Below are 23,670 nucleotides of genomic sequence, written 5' to 3'. Positions count from 1 at the left end.
TTTACTGTTCAAAAATCTAACTAACTTTGCCTTAAAAGCATTCAAAGAGGTAGTCTCAAGTGCTTCACTGGGCAGGGAATTCCACAGATTCACAACCCTTTGGGTGAGGAAGTTCCTCCTCAACTCAGTCCTAAAACTGCTCCCCCTTATTTTGAGGCTATGCCCCCTAGTTCTAGTTTCACCCGCCAGTGGAAACAACTTCTCTGCTTCTATCTTATCTATTCCCTTCATAACTTTATATGTTTCTATCAGATCCCCCTCCTTCTTCTAAATTCTGATGAGTATAGTCCCACTCTACTCGGTCTCTCCTCATAAGCCAATCCTCTCAACTCTGGAATCAACCTAGTGAATCTCCTCTGCAGACCCTCTAGTGCCAGTACATCCTTTCTCAAGTAAGGAGACCAAAACTGTACACAGTACTCCAGGTGTGGCCTCATCAGCACCCTATACAGCTGCAACATAACCGGACTGGTTTTAAAACTCCATCCCTCCAGCAGTGAAGGACAAAATTCTATGTGCCTTCTTAATTACCTGCTACACCTGCAAACCAACATTCTGCAATTCATGCACAAGGATACCCAGGTCCCTCTGCACAGCAGCATGCTGCAATTTTTTACAATTTAAATAATAGTCCATTTTTCAGTTATTCCTACCAAAATGGATGACCTCACATTTACCAAGATTGTACTCCATCTGCCAGACTCTTGCCCATTCGCTTAAACTATCTATATCCCTCTGGCAGACTTTCAGTGTCCTCGGCATACTTTGCTCTCCCACTCACCTTTGTGCCATCTGCGAATTTTGACCTGCTCCCCAAATCCAAATCATCTATGTAAATTGTAAAGAATTGAGGTCCCAACACTGATCCCTGAGGCACACCACTAGCCACTGACCACCAACCAAAAAACCCCCATTTAACCCCACTCTTTGCTTTCTGTTAGTTAACCAATCCTTTATCCATGCTAATACATTACCCATAATGCCGTTACTAAGGGATAACTTATTTATCATTTAAAGAATGTGGCGACTAGGGGCTTTTCACAGTAACTTCATTGAAGCCTACTTGTGACAAGAAGCGATTATTATTATATTATTATAATGTAAATACGTAAGTAGAATAAACCGCAGAGGTAAAATTATAGTATAACATTTGCTGATGATACCAAACAATGTGGTTAGATCAGTCATGTTGAAACAAACAGCACCAGAGAGATCTGGACCATCTAACCAAATGGCCTAAGAAATAGCTAATCCTTTAAAAAAAAAAAAAAAAAAATTTTGAGTGCCCAATTATTTTTTTTCCAATTAAGGGGCAATTTAGCACGACCAGTCAACCTAACCTGCACATCTTTGGGTTGTGGGGGTGAAACCCACACAGACACGGGGAGAATGTACAAACTCCACACAGACAGTGACCCGGGGCCGGGATCGAACCCGGGTCCTCAGTGTCATAGGCAGCAGTGCCAACTACTATGCCACCATGCCACCCCACAGCTAATGAATTTTAATGAAAATGTAAGATCATGTATAGTGGAGTATTATAAAAGTACCTTAGCAAAGTGAGAAATTACAATAAACGGAGTGTGATCATTGATCATTTATTGTAAGTGTATTGTCAATGCCAAGCTGTTATCAAATCATTTGTACACAAGTGGGAAGTCTTTAAAAGACGTTTGATTTGACAGTGAATCAAACATACACTATTCTCATCTTGAGTCTATCTTTGATGTGATACATGTTTGGAATACTGCTCATAATTTTAGACATCTTACCTTCAAAAGGAAATCAATTAATTGATAAAGGCACTATGTAGGAACTTCAAGTTCTTAAGTAATGGAGATATATTCATATAGAACTGAAACAGTTTTTAATTGGAGTAAAGATGGAAAAGAAATGTGATAAAACCTTTTAAGATGCTGAGAAGAATGGATAATGTAGACATAACAAGTTTTTTAAAAACTTGGACTGTGAATGTAGAGGTCCAAATGAGACTTGCTTATTTTCTCTTCACAGCAGTGAGAAGAATAAAACCACCAATAAAATGAGCTATGCCAATTTCCTCCTTAAAATTGTAAGGGTCCTTCCTGTTTATTCCCTTATTTCCCCTGTCTTTTATTTTGCTGTTGCATTTTTGATCTATGGATGATTAATGGATATGTCACTTTAAGACAAGCAGCCTGTGATAAGCCTGTACCTTCAATTCAAAGCGAAGAATCTGGAAGGCTGTGCTGGTTTAAACTGGTGATTGATTACTGGCCGGCATGAGTGAGGATTCAGTTTGATTGCTTGGCTGGTGGCCAATGAATTGGCCTAAAAGACTGTGCTCTGTCCGGTAACAGATGGTGATTGGATCTGATCCCACTGTTATATTTTTCAGAGTCCCAAGCTTCGAGTTTGATTTCAGTTTTGATTCTGGTAGCCCGATGAAGAGATCTAACTAAATCTCCCCAAAAAGATAGAGCTGATTCTCTCCAGAAGGTCACTGTGAGGGCAGACTCTCTCTCCAGCAAGCCTCTGGGTGCTGTTCTCTTGAGACTGCAGAGGCCTGAATGTGAATGTTGAGCTGAAGCCCAGTTTGATGAAAAATAAGCAACTGGATTCTCCACCGGCTGGATTCTCCGTTGCGCCGGCAGCGCACCCACGCCTGCGGATTTCCCGGTGGCATGGGATGGCCACAAAGGGAAATCCCATTGACAGGTGTCAGAAATGGAGAATCCCACTGTCAGTGAGGCAGTGCAGCCCAGGAAAACTTGGCTGGCGGACCGGAGATTCAGCTCAAAGTGTTTCTCCAGATAGCCTGCTGCCTGTGAGTACTGCTAAACCACAGAGATGCTGAATGAATAAATTTACAAAGATGACTATTATGGGCTGCAAAGTAAAGACTTGAATGTGCAAGCTTGCTGTGAAGAAAGTGTGCCAAAAGAATCACCATCTGAAGCAAACACTCATCTTTTGACTTCCATCCTTATTATTTTTCACCCCTTTCATCCCATCTGTATTTGTCTGTCTTGTGTGTGGGTAGAGGGTGGGGGAGTTAAAGTGGGTAGTAGAGGATAGCTTCTAATTAACCAGTTATATTTATTCGATACTTCATGATACTTTTGGGTCGAAATAAACAGTAATCGTGTTTACATTTACAAACCTGGTGTCTGTGATTATTGGGAACCAAAGGCCAAAGAACCTGGGTATTTTAAAAGAATTATTGGTTAATTCACTTGTGTTGTGACTCTGGGGTATGTAGGGCTGGAATTGACCATGCGCTAGGCCAGGGGGCTATAACAAAATAAAAAGATAAATATCGCCTTCTGAATGAGGTTGAAGTAACAAGGATATAGATTGAGATGATTCAGTATTGTATAGATCACAATGTTTGCTGTTGTGTTGGCATTCATAAAATGTCATCTGTGGAATGCAAATGATCTTATCTATCAATTATTTCAACGACTGCTTCTAATGTTTTATTACAAAATTTTGTTCAATCGCATTAGTTGGTGATATAGGAACTATGCTGGACTCAGGGTAACCTAGGAGAGTGAATCTATCAAAACTCAGTTCTCTTCCAACTGGAGTTATCCACTCAATTAATAGTCCAAACTAGGTGGTAATAATGATGGTGAAATGTCAGTGTTGTGATCATAAATTTACCAAAACTAATAATAAAGAAGCTTACATTCACACCGCAATGAAGTTACTGTGAAAATCCCCTCGTCGCCACACTACGGCGCCTGTTCGGGTACACTGAAGGAGAATTCAGAATGTCCAATTCACCTAACAAGCCCGTCTTTCGGGACTCGAGAGGAAACCGGAGCGCCCGGACGAACCCCACTCAGACACGGGGAGAACGTGTAGATTCCGCACAGGCAGTGACCCAAGTCGGGAATCGAACCCAGGTCCTTGGCGTTGTCAAGCAACAGTGCTTCCCACTGTGCCGCCCATATCCACACATGCAGGGAGTACCATGTAAATCCAAAAGCTGTTGTCAACGATTCTACTCTTCTCAAGTCATCCCAGATTGCAATCAATGAAAATGAATTTCTCTTGTTGTAGAAACACTCGAAATACATTTCACCTTGTTGAATTAAGGGTTAACTGGCTTTTTAACAGCATAGTAACTTAATAATCATTGCTAAAAGCCCTCACTAGTCTTGCAAGGCAAATGTTATATTTGTAGAATGTCAAATTTCTCCATTATGAATGCATTGTTGTTTGTTTAAATTGTATAGCTTGTAGTTTTTAATTGTTTAGCTTCTATTTAAGTCCAATCATCACTAAAAGTGAAGAATATTAAGTGTTTTAACTTTCTGGTTTGCTTTGTGTGGATACTTCAATGCAGCTGGCTGCTCATCTGTTTATTGACAAGATTGTTGCTACATCTCGAGATTTCCTTTCCTTGGTGCAAGTTGCAAACTTAAGAATTACACTGGAGAGGGTCACAGAGCTATGAATTTGAAGCAAATTATCAATTTTTGCGACACCACCTTTCCCTGGGTCTGGGATAACTTGATCTGCTGTCAGATCATTTCTATTTATTATGTACTGTACCTTCACCTGGATGCATTGCAGTGTTTTCCATTGAACCAACCAGAGAATTAAATTGCACACACTGGGCTTTGTTGTCCATCAACTGGCTCGGAGGAAGGACATGGACTGCTTTTAATTGCCCGGGATTTGTACTATTTATGACCAACATCTGAGTATTGCCCTTCAGCTGATATAAAACCTACACAATAAAAAAGGAAAATAAAAATGGTTAACCATTTTAAAACTATCCAAGTTCACGGAACCCTTAATTTCATATCAAAATGTAAATGCAAACTTAATCCATTCTGTCACCAAATCCTCGTGTTGATCATTCATTATGCCAAGAACTTTTTGATGTCTACCTTAAATTTGTGTTTTGCCAATTGCAAGTTGCCCTACCTTGGTGTTCTGGCTTAATGCAGAGGTAAAGTAAAGTTAATTCAGCTAAATGTTTCTTGCATAAAATTTTGATAAAACATAGAACATTACAGCGCAGTACAGGCCCTTCGGCCCTCGATGTTGCGCCGACCTGTGAAACCACTCTAAAGCCCATCTACACTACTCCCTTATCATCCATATGTTTATCGAATGACCATTTGAATGCCCTTAGTGTTGGCGAGTCCACTATTGTTGCAGGCAGGGCGTTCCACGCCCTTACTACTCTCTGAGTAAAGTACCTACCTCTGATATCTGTCCTATATCTATCTCCCCTCAATTTAAAGCTATGTCCCCTCATGCGAGACATCACCATCTGAGGAAAAAGGCTCTCACTGTCCACCCTATCCAATCCTCTGATCATCTTGTATGCCTTAATTAAGTCACCTCTTAACCTTCTTCTCTCTAATGAAAACAGCCTCAAGTCCCTCAGCCTTTCCTCATAAGATCTTCCCTCCATACCAGGCAACATTCTGGTAAATCTCCTCTGCACCCTTTCCAATGCTTCCACATCCTTCCTATAATGCGGCGACCAGAATTGCACACAATACTCCAAATGCGGCCGCACCAGAGTTTTGTACAGCTGCAACATGACCTCATGGCTCCGAAACTCAATCCCTCTGCCAATAAAAGCTAACACACCATACGCCTTCTTAACAACCCTCTCAACCTGGGTGGCAACTTTCAGGGATCTATATACATGGACACCGAGATCTCGCTGCTCATCCACACTGCCAAGAATCTTACCATTAGCCCAGTACTCTGTCTTCCTGTTATTCCTTCCAAAATGAATCACCTCACACATTTCTGCATTAAACTCCATTTGCCACCTCTCAGCCCAACGCTGCAGCTTATCTATGTCCCTCTGTAACTTGTAACATCCTTCCGCACTGTCCACAACTCCACCGACTTTAGTGTCATCTGTAAATTTACTCACCCATCCTTCTACGCCCTCCTCCAGGTCATTTATAAAAATGACAAACAGCAGTGGCCCCAAAACAGATCCTTGTGGTATACCACTAGTAACTGGACTCCAGGTTGAACATTTCCCATCAACCACCACCCTTTGTCTTCTTCCAGCTAGCCAATTTCTGATCCATACTGCTGAATCACCCTGAATCCCATGCCTCTGTATTTTCCGCAGTAGCCTACCGTGGGGAACCTTATCAAATGCTTTACTGAAATCCATATACACCACAAAGTTGCATATAAATATAGGACTAATGGGTCGGAAGGATCAATTACACAGAAATAATGCAATGTTGAGGTCCAATGTGATCTGATGTAATTGCTGTCACTGTGAGACTGTTATTCTTCTTGTGGCTTTTAACACCAATATCAAACACCTTTGATGTGCCACAAATATCTTATGCACTATCTACCATGTCAGCAGGGAAGGAGCTAAATGGTTTGTTGCTTTGGAGATCGTGCTGCAATGTGATCCTGGTAAGAAGTGTGCTAGCTGTTGGAACCAAGGACAATTTCCAAATCTCATCAATGTTTATTGTCATGTGAGAGTACCTTTAAGAAATGTATGTTTATAAATGGGTGTGTATTTAAATATCTGTAGTGAGAGTACCTTTAAGAAATGGGTGTTTATTACTGCAGTGATGTCAGAGAGTGGGTGGAGCTGGGCTGTCTGTCAGCTTTTTACTTTCGTTTTAGGCTGTTTGCTGCAGGGTGTGTTTTAGTTTCGTTTTCAGAGCTGGTTAGCTGCAGTCACAGCCAGAAGGTGTATGAGTCTCTCTCTGTAATCTAAAGAATGTAAGTCTATCCTTTGGTGATTTTAAACTAACAACTGCTCTCAGTAGTGACTTTAACCTGATGTGCTTCTGTTAAAAGTTATTTTTTAAGTCTTATGGATGTGAAAAGGAAAGCTTAAATGATTACTTAGTGTTGTAGTCTTTAGGGGTTGCATTTGAATTAATGGTTGCTAAGATGTTCACTGTATGTTTTAAAAAGGTTATCTTGAGTTCATAGAATAAACATTGTTTTGCTTTAAAAAATACTTTCCCATTTCTGCTTTACCAAGCCTGTAGAGTGGGCCGTGTGCTCCCCATACCACAATCTATTAAAAGTTGTGGGTCAGGTGAACTCCATGATACACTTTGGATTCTCTAAACCCTGGCCCATAACAGTATAGTGTCTGAAAGATGGTGGTGACAATGATTCCATGCAGTATTACACATGCAGCAAAGTAAAGAGAATTTTTCAGGACTCATGAATGTTGTTACTGTAAGTGTATTGGCACGGTGCCCACCTTTGATGTATGACCTTACAATGAATGCCAACTTCTCATCTCATCTTGTACTGAATCACAGGATCAACAGGGGTAGCTCATAACCATTCATCTCGTTGGTAAATGCACAGAAATGACCACGTTGGTGCTGAGCATCGTGTCCAAGTGGCACTGAACTAGATTTTTAATGCAAGGTGAACCTCCAACCATGCTACCAACACAAACTATTAGTGATTTTTAAAAAACATTTTCCAATCTGAAGGGGCATTTTAGTGTGGCCAATCAACCTACCTGCACATCTTTGGGTTGTGGGGGTGAGACCCACACAGACACGGGGAGAACGTGCAAACTCCACACAGACAGTGACCCGGGGCTGGGATCAAACTTGGGTCCTCGGCGCTGTGATGCAGCAGTGCTAACCACTGTTCCAACATGTCGCCCCTTACTCGTGATCCTTTATGTTGATGGATGTTAGATCCCACACATCGGTGATATTCTCTACTGTTCTGAATTTCAAATTATGTCTCATTCATACCTACACACAGGAGAAAGCTGAAAGTAACAGACACGCTCGAATGGAGACTTAAGGAGCTGTCATTCCGAATACTGAAATCTGGGGCCGGACAGGAAATGGAGAAAGGGATGTTAAGCTGACTCAGAGGCCTCTCCAGGGCCACCCGCTTTACAATAATTTGGTCTTATTCTTCCTCTCTTTACTCAATATTGTTTTGGAGTACATTTAAAGGAATGTCTTCCTGGTATTGAAGTAAGATATATTTTTCTTTTGATGCTCCTGTTGCACATTTGGAGTAACCACGTGAGGCCACATCTGCTCCTTCAGCAGCACCATCTTGGAGTCAGTGTTATTTAGTCTGATGATATCGTACTCTCACTTGGGGGAGGGGTTTGGTTACTTAATTATAAAGTGATTCATTCATGAAATGAGTGAGGAGGAGCAAAAGGATGTTCCCCTGGAGGAAAATAAAACTGTGTCCAGTGTTTCTCCAAGCACAAAGTCAGAGCTTCTTATCTCATAGAACCCGCATCAAAATAGAGTTTGACATTGGAGTTTCAATTTTTCATTTAGATGTTTAAGTCAGCATATCAATCTGGCTACAATATTTGTGGGCAACAGGGGAGGAATCCACTGTTCTCTGTACACTTAAATAATCGGTAGTTAATCGTTGATTAAAATTACCTTTCTGCCCTACTACAGCAATGACTGCATTTACTGAGATCCTAGAAGACCTATAAATCAATTTTAAGTCAACATGGTGCAGATCAGCATTTAAAATTGAATGGCTCCATTCCTGCCAATCTGTGAGTTTATCACTGCTGGTTTTTGCAGCACATTAGCTTCCAACCAAATTACTGGTCAATAAGCAACATAGCTCAAGGTCAGAAATGTTCCTTAGGGTTCCGTAAGAAAGTTCTGAGCCATTGTTTCCTTTGGCCCTAGCTACAAGACTCTCATACCTCTACCTGCACTTCTCTTGTTTTCGAAGCCTTTTATTAATGCCAGCGGACAGTCTCTGGACTTCCGGTTTCCATCCACCCCCCCCTCCCCCCCCAAATCAGTCAGCTGTTACTCCTGCAGCAAGTATCTGAGCAACAGCATTCAAATTACTCTGCCCCACATGAGTTTGCTGTCCACTCCATTTGAGATATCTGGCCATCTATCGTTGCTTATATTGTTCCCAGATGGCCTCATTATGAATGCTTGGCGGAGCTCCAATATGTATTTATTGATTAGCTCCTTAGGTCCGCAGGGTTTCTATTTTGACAGGAGGTCCGCAGGGTTTCTATTTTGACAGGTGGAAGTGGAGTAGTTTGCTTTGACATCCAAATGAGGTTTTAATAAGTTATTCTTTCTTGGTTTTGTTTTGTCAATTTATGTATTTTTATTTGGACAGAATTAAAAGGTGTAAAGTAAGGGAAAGATTCTGTTATTGCTATTCTGAATGGTTCTGCCAGACTGACACTTTTATAGACTTTTAAGAACAGCAGTTTCTTTTCAAAGAAGATATTTGAATGGGAAGTTGTTTCCCTCTGCATTTCAAGACTTGCCATTGTTATATGGCTCAATGGTTCCACACATAGTGCATACTAGGTGACTGGCCATGGAATGACTGGCAATGGAATGCATAGAAGGTTCATGGAGGAGAACGGGAGGGCCATGGAGCATTGAAGGGGCATGGCTTTCTTTCAAAATGTTCCAGAATCCAGACTATGTTCACAATTCCTCTGAAAGACCAGAAACCATAAGCCACCCAGAAGCTAGCCTGACTCAACAAAAATTGTGGGAGGCTATTGCAGTGATCTCTATATGTGCATGTACACAAGGGGTTAATGTGTAATCAGTAGCGCCACATGATCACTAGAGGGCCAGACCAACAGGGGTATAAAAGGCAACCACATTTGGACTCTCTCTCTCCTGGGTGCACTGTCACCAGGGCAATAGCAGACTAGTTCAGATGGCGAGTGGAGTTACGTATAGTTACCATAGTTAGATCTTGTTAACCTTATCAATTATTGTTATAGTTACTCAATAAACCTTTTGTTACCACTGGACGAGTTTGAGTCTTCTTCATCGAGATTCAGAAGACATTGAGATTCAGAAGACCTCATCACTAACCAAGGTTTGAGTAGCACATGTTACCTACCACACAGGTAACAAAACAGGGTACCAGGCGAGTGGCTTGAACATAATTAGGTTAGACAAAAAGAGAAGAAAATTCAGACTGGACATTCAACTGTGGAAGATGTCACAGCAAATGGATCCTCAACGACTAACTATGGGACTCATTAATTTGTAGGGCAGCTGGAAACAACCGGTAATTTAAGTTATGACTGGAAAAGATTTGAACTGATATTCCAAATATTTATCACAGCTAATGATTTAAGCACACTCTCTGATGCAACAAAAATAGCACTACTACTCTCAATAGGAGGGAATGAAGGTAGAGAAATCTATACTTGCTTTAATTTCTTGGAAGGTGAAGACAACACCAAAATAGAAGTAATACTCAAAATTTGATGAACACTGTAAGAGTCAGTCTGGTGAGATGCTGGAAAGATTTAACAATTGTCATAAATGGCAGAGAAACGGAGGGCCCATCACTGATTTTATTACAAATTTCACGTTAATACCACAAGGCTGTGATTATACTGATTTCAGAGACACTGTGATAATGAATCAATTAATTTCTGGACTATCTGATAAAAATTTGAGGGAAGAACTATCACAAGATAAGTATCTAACTCTAGAAATCGCTATACAAAAATGCCTTGCTTATGAACAAAAACAAAATCAATACTGAGTCTCTACAAACACAGAATAAGTATCTAGAAAACAAAATCGGTAAAAATGGCGCGAATACTCACCACGAGACAGAGGCAGGGTTGAAATTTAAGAAGACTGAAGTTCTGAGCGGCAGCCATCTTGCGCATGTGCAGTCTGACCAGTCTGCACATGCGCACTTCCCTAAAAGACGCAAACTGGTAAAACAGTGTTCGGCGCATGCGTAGTTGTGAAAAGAGCGCACAGTACAGGAAACTCATATTGCGCATGCGCAATCTAGCCCTATGCACGGTGTCACGAGCGGCATGATGTCAGAGGACCAGGGCCACGCCTACTTAAAAGGGAAATGCATGAAAATGAACAAAAAGTAATTTAAAGCTGCAAAACCCAATTTTCTTACCTCAAAAGACAGAACAATGCACGAACGTACATCAGCAGTTGAAAATAACTTTCACGACACCCTGGAACAAGCAGTCTGCACCACCCAAAGTGAAGAGCACAATGACAATCCGAAACCAAAGAAGATGATTTGTTCATTGAACATGAAGAGAACGATAACAAATCCGAAACAAAAAGAGATGATTTGTCCATCGAGCAATACACACAATACTACTCAGACATGGCGGAGTTATTCGGATATGCTGATCACAGCATCAGTAACACGGTTGAAAAGCTCAACACTACTCTTCTCATGGTAGATGGATCCAATACCATGATGCCATGGCAGATCGTTGATACATTGGATGACAGCAATACCCAAGAAGAAGACGATGCCACACAGAGAGCACAGAACGACTCAGTTGTGAGAGCACAGACCGACTCTACAACGAGAACACTGCATGACTCCACAGAGAGAGTGATGACAGACTCCACAAAGAGAACGCGCAAGCCTCCACAGACAGCTCGGTGATAAGACTCAAAAATAGAAGCAAGCAAACACTCAATAGCGAACGCCATGCATGAACAAAACTATGAAAGTCTACCAAGCTCACGTGAACAACAAAAATACCATGACAGTCTACCCAGCTTATTTGAGCCACCAGAACCCAGCTCATTTAACCAACAAGAAGACAGTCTACCCAGCTTATTTGAGCCACCAGAAGCAGACTATGAAAGTCTACCCAGCTCATTTAACCAACAAGAAGACACGGAATGTCTCCCCACTGTATGTGAGACAAGTGACGAAGAAATCACAATTCCCATACAGGATGTGCAGGATCACAGCGAGACTGACAGATCTCAGTTCGTCTACACAGAAGCACTCAACAATCAAAGGAGGGCTTCTCATGGGTCCAGAGAGACCACGTCAAATGAAATTGTGAAGATTTTGACTCCAGAAGAGGAGCACCAAGAAACCAAAGGTGATTCAAATGAACCAGAAATAACTCCAGTAGAGTAGCACAAAGAGATCACAGATGATTCAAGTGAACCAGAAATGACTCTAGAAGAGGAGCACCAAGGAAGCAAAGAAGAGGAATCAAATCCACCACAAATGACAGATGTCACCAACATCAATGCAACATCAGATCATTCTCACAATTCTCAAGAAGAAACGCTCAATGTAACAGAGACCACAAAGGACACTGACACCAATAACTGTGACAATGACTCACATCATCCACACGGAACACTCTGAGCACAACAGGGACAACAAAAACCGCAAGAAGCACAGCAGAAACAAGAACAACAACGAAAACAACATGCAGCGCAACAACAACAAGCGCTGCAGAAACAAGAACAACGACAGCAACATCAAAAACTAACAGCACAACAACAAAAACTACAAAAACAACAAAACCAACAAGCATAACAAAAACAGAAACAACAAGCATGACAAAAACAACAAAAAGAACGACAACAACAAGAACAACAAAGAAAACGACCAAGACAGAAATGACAACAATGAAACAACGACCTGTACAACATGGTACAACTCTGCACATGAAGGACAATGCCACAGCATACTGCAAAACAATGGCAAGAGTACAAACAAGCCATGGCATGACTACAAATCTCACGAATTCACATTTGCTCCACAACAAACTAGCAAACCAGCTTTCAAGAAAGATGACATACAGAATCAATACCACAAACAAGAATAAGTCCAGGTCAGACAGCAAAGAGACATACAGAATCAATACCACAAACACAGGAAAAAGTCCGGGTCAGACAACAAAGATGTAACACAGAATTGCTACCGCAAGCATAAAAATAAAAAGCATAAATCAGACAACAAAGTGATTCAACCATTCAAATACCTCATTGATGACTTCTTGGTTCCTTAAACACAGGAACACTGACGACGTTCACAAAGAAATAACAACATCAACATCACCACTTCAACAACAGAAGAAAGCAACTCGACCGAACAAATTCATTAAGTATGGACTCACAAATGTTTTATTTTATTATTAAGATTGGACTCATAAATATTAATTGGCTTTGTATAATCATCAAGATCACCACAACTTGTACATAACATCATTTGTCTACCTATTTCACGCAAGCGAAAAAGCCTTAGAGACTAAATATATTAACATTTGACGGACTAACTCATTGATTTTATGTAATGCATTTACAAACTGCATCCATTATGCTTGTTCAATTTTCTTTACAACATACAGAAAATATGTAACATGAAAAAAAGGGGGATGCAGTGATCTCTACATGTGCATGTACACAAGGGGTTAATGTGTAATCAGTAGCACCACATGATCACTAGAGGGTCGGACCAACAGGGATATAAAAGGCAACCACATTGGGTCTCTCTCTCTCTCTTGGGTGCACTGTCACCAGGGCAATAGCAGCCTAGTTCAGGTGGCTAGTGGAGTTACGTATAGTTACCATAGTTAGAACTTGTTAAACTTTTTAAGTAAAGAACTCATGCAATAATTGTTATAGTTACTCAATAAACCTTTTGTTACTACTGGACGAGTTTGAGTCTTCTTTGTCGAGATTCAGAAGACCTCATCACTAACCAAGGTTTGAGTAGCACATGTTACCTACCACACAGGTAACAAAACAGCTATGAGATGTATATTTGCATAATAGAGATGAACAGGTTGGGAGTGCAGGAGGTGGGCTCATTACCAACATCCTTATCCTGCAAGAATAGCTGGGGTTGGGATTTGGGGCAGGAATCCCGGAATCAGGACTCCTTTGCCATTTTTAAAACACCTGCCTCCATTCTTACACTCTCGGAGGCATGGGAATCTGGGCTTAAATTTATGTACATACAATAAAGTTGCCACAACACAAGATAGAAAGTGTTGGACATATTGCTCTTTCTGAACTACCTTGGACTATGTGCCTGATTTGCCATCATTAAATGAACTCCTTCCTGATATTTAAGAACTGTAACTTAATTTGCTTACCATTTTGCCACTTTGGCAATGAATTTTAACTTTAAAAATTCACAATAACTTTCAAAATTCACATTTTTTACTTTAGAAATTCACAAGGCATTACGGATTCTCAACAAGATGTTCAAATTTGACACATATCATCATGGATTAAAAGTTCAGGCAGTTTGTTTTTCATTTGAAGCTCAAAATGAGAAGAATGCCTTGTCATTATTCTGTGCCAGTTTTTACTAATATATGTTTTATAGCTTGCCAGGTTGTTTTTATTACGTGTCATGATTGCTATGATACTTCATTCGGTTGTTTGCTGATGAGAATGGGCCGAAATGTCATTGGAAGGTTTCAATGTAATTACAGCATACAAGCAGAGATGCATTGATACCTGCATTGTATTTTCTATTTTTTTGCATGTCTTTATGGCATCAGAATCTGTTACATTAAAAGGAGAAAAGTTTCCACATTCTTAAACATTTATGTGCCCATTTTCTGACAGTATTTTATGCATAAATTTTGTAGTGACCGCTTAGGCATATGCAAGAATGTAAAATTTGGGATAAACCAGCCGGACTGAAGGCAATGTGGAACTCACACTAGGGGGAGACGTCTTCCCAAGCAAGAGCATGTGTATAGTGTTATGGGCCAGGGTTTAGAAAACTCCAAAGTATATCATGGAGTTCACCTGACCTACAACCGTTTATTGATTTTGGTTACGATGAGCACAAGGGCTTGCCTTTTCGGTGTTATTCAAACAGAGGTCTTAAGCACTTTTAATCAAAAACAAAGTTTATTCTACGAATTTAGTTAACAGTTTTATAAACACACAGTAAGCATTTTAAATCAAATACCAAAATAAATACCCCACACAGCTACAGTACTTTATGTATAACCCTTTAAGCTGTTCCAATATTATAACAAGATCCCATAAACCAGAAAACCCTTTTCAGAGCTGTGGCCCTGCACACAGCACTCAAGAACTGGTTTGAATGCTTTTGTTTCCTCTCCAAAACGGCAGGTTTTAATTTCTTCCAGAAAACAATTATTTATTTTCAAGTTATCAAGCAGTCAGGAAACAGCTTTAAAAATGCGGATACAGAAAAAAAAGCCTTCTCTTTCAACCTGTGCTATACAAACCAGTTCAAACTCAAAGCGAAAGTAAAACCCAGAGCCACAGCCCAGCTCCACCCACACAATGACATCACTGAAGCCACGTGATAAGACAAAAACATTTCTTAAAGGGACACCTGCATGACAATAGGAAGTTAAATCCCCTAAAAGGTGAATGTCAAGTCAGGATCTGGATATTTTCCCATTCCAGGGCAGGTTTGAAGACAAGTGGGGAAGCCCCGTACAGCTGTCGGGCAAGTCATTTAAATAGTCTAATAAATAATTAATTTCTGTTTTAACCAAGACTTCCGGCTTTAAGAGCCGGAGCTTATATTTCCTGAGCTGTCACCAACTCAGTATGGTCATTGAGGTGAATGCATTGTGTAGTACAATAGGTTCATAGTTATGATAATGAGCTAGAGATGGTCTCATGGTGTAACAGTGATATCAGCAGTATTAGCACAGTGGTTAGCACTGCTGCTTCACAGTGTCAGGGTCCCAAGTTCGATTCCCGGCTTAGGTCACGGTCTGTGCAGATCTCCCCGTGTCTGCGTGAGTTTACTCCAGGTGCTCCAGTTTCCTCCCACAAGTCCCGAAAGACGTGCTCGTTAGGTGAATTGGATATTCTGAATTCTCCCTCAGTGTACCCGAACAGGCGCCGTAGTGTGGCAACTGATGTGTTGGGTGCTTTGGATCCGTGGAACACATACAGGCTACCAACACTTAAAATAGAACAACACTATTTTATTAAGCTAGAAACTGTTGAACATACTTTCACTGTGGGTTAACACGATGTTAGATTAAACTAAAGACCTATGCCTGTCCTAACCAGTCTATGCACTCAGCACATGGTGAAGAACTGTGCTGTAAGCTGTACTTCTGAGAGGCTGCATCCCGAATGAGCGGGAAAACTGATGCCCTCTGTCTTTATAGTGAGTGTGCTCTAACTGGTGATTGGTCTTGCTGTGTGTCCATCAGTGTGTGTCTGCACCATGATTATACTGGTGTTTATTATGACATCCCCCCTTTTATTAAAAAATGTATGTGTGTGGCAATAAATAATGTGTGGTGATAATGTTCCTAACTACGTGTGGGGTGCGAAGACATATTTACAGGACTACGTACATGAGAACTAAGCTATTTACATGGGAAGGTGCCTGGTGCAGAGAAGCAGTATGCAACAAGAGTAACGAGATCAACACTATATATAAACCAGGGAAACGATCAAACAAAGCAACAAAACAATTCAGAGAGTCCATAAATTCGAAAAGTTCATAAATTTAGTCTCGGAGGTGGGCGCAAATTCTAGTTGACCGCCTCAAGGGTGGGTCGAGAGCCGCCGGTTCAGGAGCAGGCAGGACTGCATCAAAGTCAGGGGGAGGCAGAGTGACAGGGAGCTCTGCATAGTCCGTGGCAGGGTCAGCAGGAAGGCGAGGCGACACTGGAGGATCACGTGGCGAGCGTGGAACAAGACGAAGGGCGCGTCGATTGTGGCGCAGAATAGAGCCACCCGGTAGACGAACCAGGAACGAGCAGGGGGCCACCTGCCGAAGTACAACAGCAGTTGCAGACCAGCCACCATCCGGAAGATGGACGCGGACGTTGTCATCTGGAGCCAGAGCAGGGAGATCAGCTGCACGGGAGTCATGACAGCTGCATCCGGCGAAGGACCGGAACATGGTCGAGGTCTGGGACATGGATGGACGGCACCATCGTCCTCAGGGTGCGATTCATGAGTAATTGGGCTGCGACAGGCCAGTGGACAGTGGGGCGGAGCGATAGGCCAGCAAGGCAAGGTAGAAATCAGACCTAGCATTGGCCGCCTTGCATCGGAGCCGTTTGACGATATGTACTCCCTTCTCTGCTTTGCCGTTGGATTGGGGTACAGGGGACTGGACGTCACATGGGCAAAATTGTACCGCCTGGCAAAGTTGGACCATTCTTGGCTGGCGAAGCAGGGGCCATTGTCCGACATATCCATGAGCGGGTTGCCGTGTCGAGCAAAGGTTTCTTTACACGCACGAATGACTGCCAACGAGGTGAGGTTGTGCAACCGTATCACCTCCGGGTAATTCGAAAAGTAGTCCACGATCAGGACATAGTCTCTACCCACAGCACGTGGAACAGGTTGATGCCCACCTTGGTCCATGGTGACGTGACCAACTCATGGGGCTGCAGGGTCTCACGTGGTTGGGCCGGCTGGAAGCACTGACAAGTGGAGCAGTTGAGCACTGTGTTGGCTATGTCCTCATTAATGTCGGGCCAGTACACTGCCTCTCGGGCCCGTCGGCGGCACTTTTCCACGCCAAGGTGGCCCTCGTGTAGTTGTTCCAGGACAAGCTGGTGCATGCTATGCAGGATGACAATGCGGTCCAGTTTTAGAAGAACCCCATCTACTACCGCCAGATCATCTCTGACATTATAGAATGGAGGGCATTGGCCCTTGAGTCACCCGTCCGTTAGGTGGCACGTGACACGCTGTAGCAAGGGGTCAGCCGCCATCTCGCGGCGAATTTGGATGAGGCGTTCATCCGAGACAGGTAGATTGGAGGCCACAAAGGCCACATGGGTGACAACCTGGCAGAAAAATCCCGCTGGGTCACATGGAGTGTTGACTGACCTGGAGAGAGTGTCAGCAATGATGAGGTCCTTGCCTGGGGTGTATACCAGTCCTTGCCTGGGGTGTATACCAGCTGGAAGTCGTATCGCCAGAGCTGGAGAAGAATACGCTGAAGGCGAGGTGTCATGTCGTTCAAGTCTTTATGTATTATATTGACCTGCGGGCGATGGTTGGTCTCGATGGTGAATTGAGGAAGACATAATCGTGAAATTTAACAACTCCGGTCAGAAGGCCCAGGCACGCCTTTTCTATCTGCGCGTAGCGCTGCTCCGTGGGCATCATCGCACGCGATGCTTATGCAATGGGGGCCCATGATGAGGCATCACGTTGAAGGAGCACTGCCCCAATGCCGGATTGACTGGCATCGGTTGAAATTTTGGTCTCCTTCGCTGGATCAAAGAAGGCTAAGACCGGGGCCATGGTCAGTTTTGTCTTGAGTTCCCTCCATTCGCACTTGTGGGCGAGGAGCCATTGGAAGTCTGTCGTCTTCTTGACCAGGTTCCGGAGAGCCGTGGTATGAGAGGCGAGGTTAGGGATGAATTTCCCTAAAAAACTGACCATGCCCAGAAATCAGAGGACCGCCTTCTTGTCCTCTGGTGTTTTCATAGCTGTGATGGCAGCTACCTTGTCCGCGTCCGGCTGCACACCCAATTGGGAGATGTGGTCCCCGAGGAACTTAATTTCTGTCTGACCAAAAGAGCATTTGGCCCTGTTGAGGCGGAGGCCATGCTCATGTATACGTCTGAATACGCACTGGAGGCGACTAACATGCTCCTGCGGGGTGGTAGACCAGATGATTATGTCATCGACATAGACGCAAACACCTTCAATACCTTCTCATTTGTTCCATAATCCTATGGAACACTTCTGATGCAGAGATGATGCCAAACGGCATCCTGTTGTAACAATATCTTCCAAAGTGGGTGTTAAATGTGCAGAGTTTCCTGCTGGATTCATTGAGCTGGATTTGCCAGAATCCTTTTGAGGCGTTGAGTTTGGTAAAGAGATTGGCGCGAGCCATCTCACATGTGAGCTCTTCGCGCTTGGGAATTGGATAGTGCTCCCTCATAATATTGTGATCGAGATCCTTGGGATCAATGCAAAGTCTCAATTCACCGGAAGGCTTTTTTTTTTTTTTTTTAACACATACCATGGAACTGACCCAGTCGGTCGGTTCAGTGACTTTGGAAATCACTCCTTGGTCCTGGAGGTCCTGCAGCTGCTGCTTGAGGCGGTCCTTAAAGGGTGCTGGGACCCTGCGACGTGCGTGCACCACAGGCGTGGCATTCGGTTTTAATTAAATCCTATAGGTGTACGGGAGCATGCCCATGCCCTCGAAGACGTCGTGGTACTGGTTGATAATGGCGTCGAGCGGTGCCCTGAAGTCAGAGTCCTGAAAGGCAGAGGCGTCAGCAGGAGAGAGAGAGTGAACTCTCTGAACTAGGTTCAACAGCTTGCATGCCTGCGCGCCAAGCAGGGAGGCTTGAGGAGCCCACGATTTCAAAGGGAAGGATGGCTTTGCGTGACCTGTGTGTCACTTCAAGTTGGCATGAGCCGCTGGCAGCAATGGCATTGCCATTATAATCTAATAGCTGGCAGGTTAATGGCAGGATGGCTGGTTTGACTCGAAGGCTTTGGAGGTCAGACACATGGGATTGGCGGAGGCACCGGTGTCCAGGAGGAATCGTATTTGGGACCAGTTGACCGTAAGGGTGGCACACCACTCATCGTCCGGATCGATGCTGTACAGGTAGAGGCTGGATTCGGGGGACACCCTGTTTTTTGTAATGATACCGACTCGAAAAGGCGCCTTCGGGTCCTCGGTGTCAATATCGGGTAGCAGGTCCGAATCGGGCTTGGTGACCATGGGATGAATGACCCGGACATTCCTGCGAGGCTGGCTGGAGCAACGAGAGTTGGCAGGCTGAGCTGAGCTGCATAAAGCAGCATAGTGGCCAAGTTTGCCACATTGCAGGCATCGTCGGGATTTGGCAGGACATTGCCGCTTTCAATGGGCGGAGCCACAGTTGCCGCACATTGTAGCGTCAGTACGTTCACTACACCACCGCAGTACGTTCGTTGACGTCACCATCCCCTCGTTCGGTGCGCACAAGCGCGGGAGTCCGCAAAAAGCGCGCGAAATGGCCGCCCTCATCCAGGCTGAGGCCCTGGAGTTGCTCGATTGCTTGGACCCGTTCTACCTCATGGGGACCTTGCCGCGCCGTTTCAGCTGCTTGGATATGGGAATACCGACTAGTGGCGTGTTCATGTAGCACGCAGGTCTCGATGGCAATCGCTAGGGTGAGCTGCTTTACCTTGAGGAGCTGCTGGCGTACGGGGTCCGACTGAACACCGAAAACGATCTGGTCGCGTATCATGGAGCCGGAGGTGGACCCGTAATTACAGGACTGCACAAGGATGCGGAGGTGGGTGAGAAAGGACTGGAAAGGTTCATCCTTACCCTGCAAACGCTGTTGGAATACATAGCGCTCGAAACTTTCATTCGCCTCGATGTCGCAGTGACTGTCAAACTTGAGGAACATCTTGAATTTTGATTTATCTCACCATCAGCAAAGGTGAGAGAATTGAAAGTGTGGATGGCATGGTCTCCGGCCGTGGATAGGAAGAGAGCGATCTTCCTGGTGTCTGAGGCAGCTTCCCCGGTCTGTGGCTTCAAGGTAGAGCTGGAAGCGTTGTTTGAATATCTTCCAGTTGGCCCCTAGGTTACCGGTGATGCAGAGCGGCGGAGGCGGGCGGACGCTGTCCATTTTGCAGGATGGCTGTATGCTGGTGGAAGGCAGATCACTTGCAGGTAGGTCTAAGAATTTCTAACATCCCTCAACTACTGGTACCATGATGTGTTGGGTGCTTTGGATCCGTGCAACACATACAGGCTACCAACACTTAAAATAGAACTACGCTATTTTATTAAGCTAGAAACTGTTGAACATACTTTCACTGTGGGTTAACACGATGTTAGATTAAACTAAAGACCTATGCCTGTCCTAACCAGTCTATGCACTCAGCACATGGTGAAGATCTGTGCTGTAAGCTGTACTTCTGAGAGGCTGCATCCTGAATGAGCAGGAAAACTGATGCCCTCTGTCTTTATAGTGAGTGTGCTCTAACTGGTGATTGGCTGCGGTGTTGTGTGTGTTGATTGGTCTTGCTGTGTGTCCATCAGTGTGTGTGTCTGCACCATGATATACTGGTGCATATTATGACAGCAACGAGGGGGGTTTCACAGTAACTTTATTACAGTAATGTGCAGGGAGTCCAACGAACCATGTCCATATGTTCTGGGCGTGCCCGGCGCTTAAAGAATTCTGGCAGGGCTTTGCGAGGGCTATGTGGGACACGTGGGTGAAGCAGAGTCCAACAATAGTGATATTTGGGGTGTTGGAGGATCCGGGGGTGCAGGAAGCGAAAGAGGCCGAGTTGTTGCCTTTGCCTCCCTGGTAGCCCGGAGGCGGATCTTGTTAATGTGGAGGGACTCCAAACCCCCGAGCATGGAGACCTGGGTTAGCGATATGGCTGGGTTTCTCAGCCTGGAGCGAATAAAGTTTGCCTTGAGAGGGTCCTTGATGGGATTCTCCCAACGGTGGCAACCTTTCCTTGACTTTCTAGGGGAGCAGTAAAGTGTCAGCAGCAGCAGCAACTGCGGGGGGGAAAGAGAGAGACGGGCTTGTTGATATAACGTGTGCTTTCGTTTTGTATAATGATAGCAGCCACCTTGTTTTGTGAAATATTTTTCGTTTACGGTTTTTCTTTTCGTTATTTAAAAATCCTGGTTGAAAAAAGCGTTAATAAAAATAATTTTTTAAAAAAACAACAGCAAATTCAAAAGCAATGCCTTGACTGTGAAATCCATACACATGTCTTAAAGATGCGATACAATTGCAGGTAAAGTTTCTCGCTGCCTGCGTTTCAAACCTGGGTCTTTCACCTCATTTGATTCTTTTTAAACCTCGCACTGTTAACTGTGTACGCATTTGTACTCAAATCGCTGAACAGCTGAACATTCCTTATTTATCAGTGAGAGCAAAAGAGAAAGCAAGCAACCAATTCTCAACCTGTCAGGGCCTCATAATTTAAAAAGAAATAAAGGGCAATCAATTTTGCTGAAAGAGAGTTGCATTACAGAGAGTTGATGTCATGTATGCTTTGGAAATTAAAGCTTATAAAACAAACAAAAAAAAAAAAAACTTAATTGTAGTGTTACTGTATGCCTACTTGTGATACTAATAAAGATTGTTATTATTATTAGTAGTAGCAGCAGTTGTATGTGCTTGAGACTCTGTAGAACAGATGGAATCATCTGTACCCAACTGAGATGTATGTACCTAATAGCTCTTTGTGTATAGTGTAAATAAAGTAGCTTTGAAGTAACTTACCAAAGTCCAACCAGAGCTACTCAAAATAAGATAGGCAACAAAACTAGCAGTGGTAGTGGCACCACTCTAACAATGGTTTGGTGCCATGGCGAGAAAGCAGAAGACCTGTCAGCAGCAAAAATCTGAAATCTTACCTACCTGCGAAGCACACTGAGAACTGGCACTGATGCCAGCACCATTCAAGTAGTCACTGCCCTTTCTACAGCCATTCGAAAATGTTAAGGGTCCACAGAAAGGCCAGAATTGGAAATTGTTTCAGCAGAATCAGATTTGCATGCTAAAGAGCATCAGCAACAGTTTAATTCATTCCTCTGCACAGTGGGGCTTGTTGCCGATGATGTCCTCTTAAGACCGAGGATATAAAAGAGACCACATGGACTTCAAAACTGTCCTAAAAGTGTTCGATGTGTATTTCAGTCCATAATGAAACTTCATCATTGATCCGAATGGTTCAAAATGCAGGCAGGATAAACTCAAAGAGCTAAATCAGGCTATAATACATTGCAACACTAAGGCTCTAGTTGACTCTGTTAGCAGGGTAGGCCTAAGGACAGCAGTCCTACCTACTCAAATACCTGCCAAAATGGGCAAAAAGCAGGGAGCCCCAACAGCAGCCATCTTGAGGTATTGATGACAGTGTAAAGAAACAGCACAGGTGTTAGGGAAGACAAAGTGTTTCCAGTGGAGAAAGGCAGAACACTTCAAGTGCTTCTGTAAGTCTAACAATTTCAAAAGCAATAAAAGACAAGACGATATTTATGAAACTATTCAAGAAATTGGACATAACGATAGGCACAAAATTATAGAGTTTCTCGGGAAGTAAGTGTTCTTGATCAAGACCATTGGCCAATCACAGTGGGACTTAAAGGCTTTAACACTGACTTGAAAATTGACACCAGACCTGGTGTTACAATATCAGCTGATCATCTGGGCTGGATCCAAACAATACCCCTCCATCCATGAGACATTAAACTGCAAGGTCCAGGGAGGGCAAACCATCAAGTAAAAGGTTGGCTAACCACAACCCTTCACTGCAAGGGGTGATAGATTGTTCAGACCCTCTATATTGTCTACAATCAAAGCATTTCTTTGATGAATGGCAACATCTTTCTATGGCTGGGAATTCTGGAAAAAACAGATGGTGACCCACAGCATGACACTAGATACCTTTTGTGGAGTAACTTCCTACGCCACGTGTAGCCTTGTGGATAGCACAATTGCTTCACAGCTCCAGGGTCTCAGGTTCGATTCTGGCTTGGGTCATTGTCTGTGTGGAGTCTGCACATCCTCCCCGTGTGTACGTGGGTTTCCTCCGGGTGCTCCGGTTTCCTCCCACAGTCCAAAGATGTGCAGGTTAGGTGGATTGGCCATGATAAATTGCCCTTAGTGTCCAAAATTGCCCTTAGTGTTGGGTGGGGTTACTGGGTTATGGGGATCGGGTGGCGGTGTTGACCTTGGGTAGGGTGCTCTTTCCAAGAGCCGGTGCAGACTCGATGGGCCGAATGGCCTCCTTCTGCACTGTAAATTCTATAATATTAAAAAAAAGTGGATTTTCATTCTACAGCAGTTGGTGAGGTTTATTCATTGAGCAGTCGTTCACTCTCCATCACAGCGACACCATTCTAAACCCTGGGTGGAAGTTCAGATTGTGGATCTCTGTTGTTTTGAAGTTAGGCTAGAGGATGCGAATATAT

The sequence above is a fragment of the Scyliorhinus torazame genome, chromosome 10 (genome assembly GCF_047496885.1).
Source record: "Scyliorhinus torazame isolate Kashiwa2021f chromosome 10, sScyTor2.1, whole genome shotgun sequence".
Lineage (NCBI taxonomy): Eukaryota > Metazoa > Chordata > Chondrichthyes > Carcharhiniformes > Scyliorhinidae > Scyliorhinus > Scyliorhinus torazame.
This window is presented reverse-complemented; position numbering follows the sequence as displayed.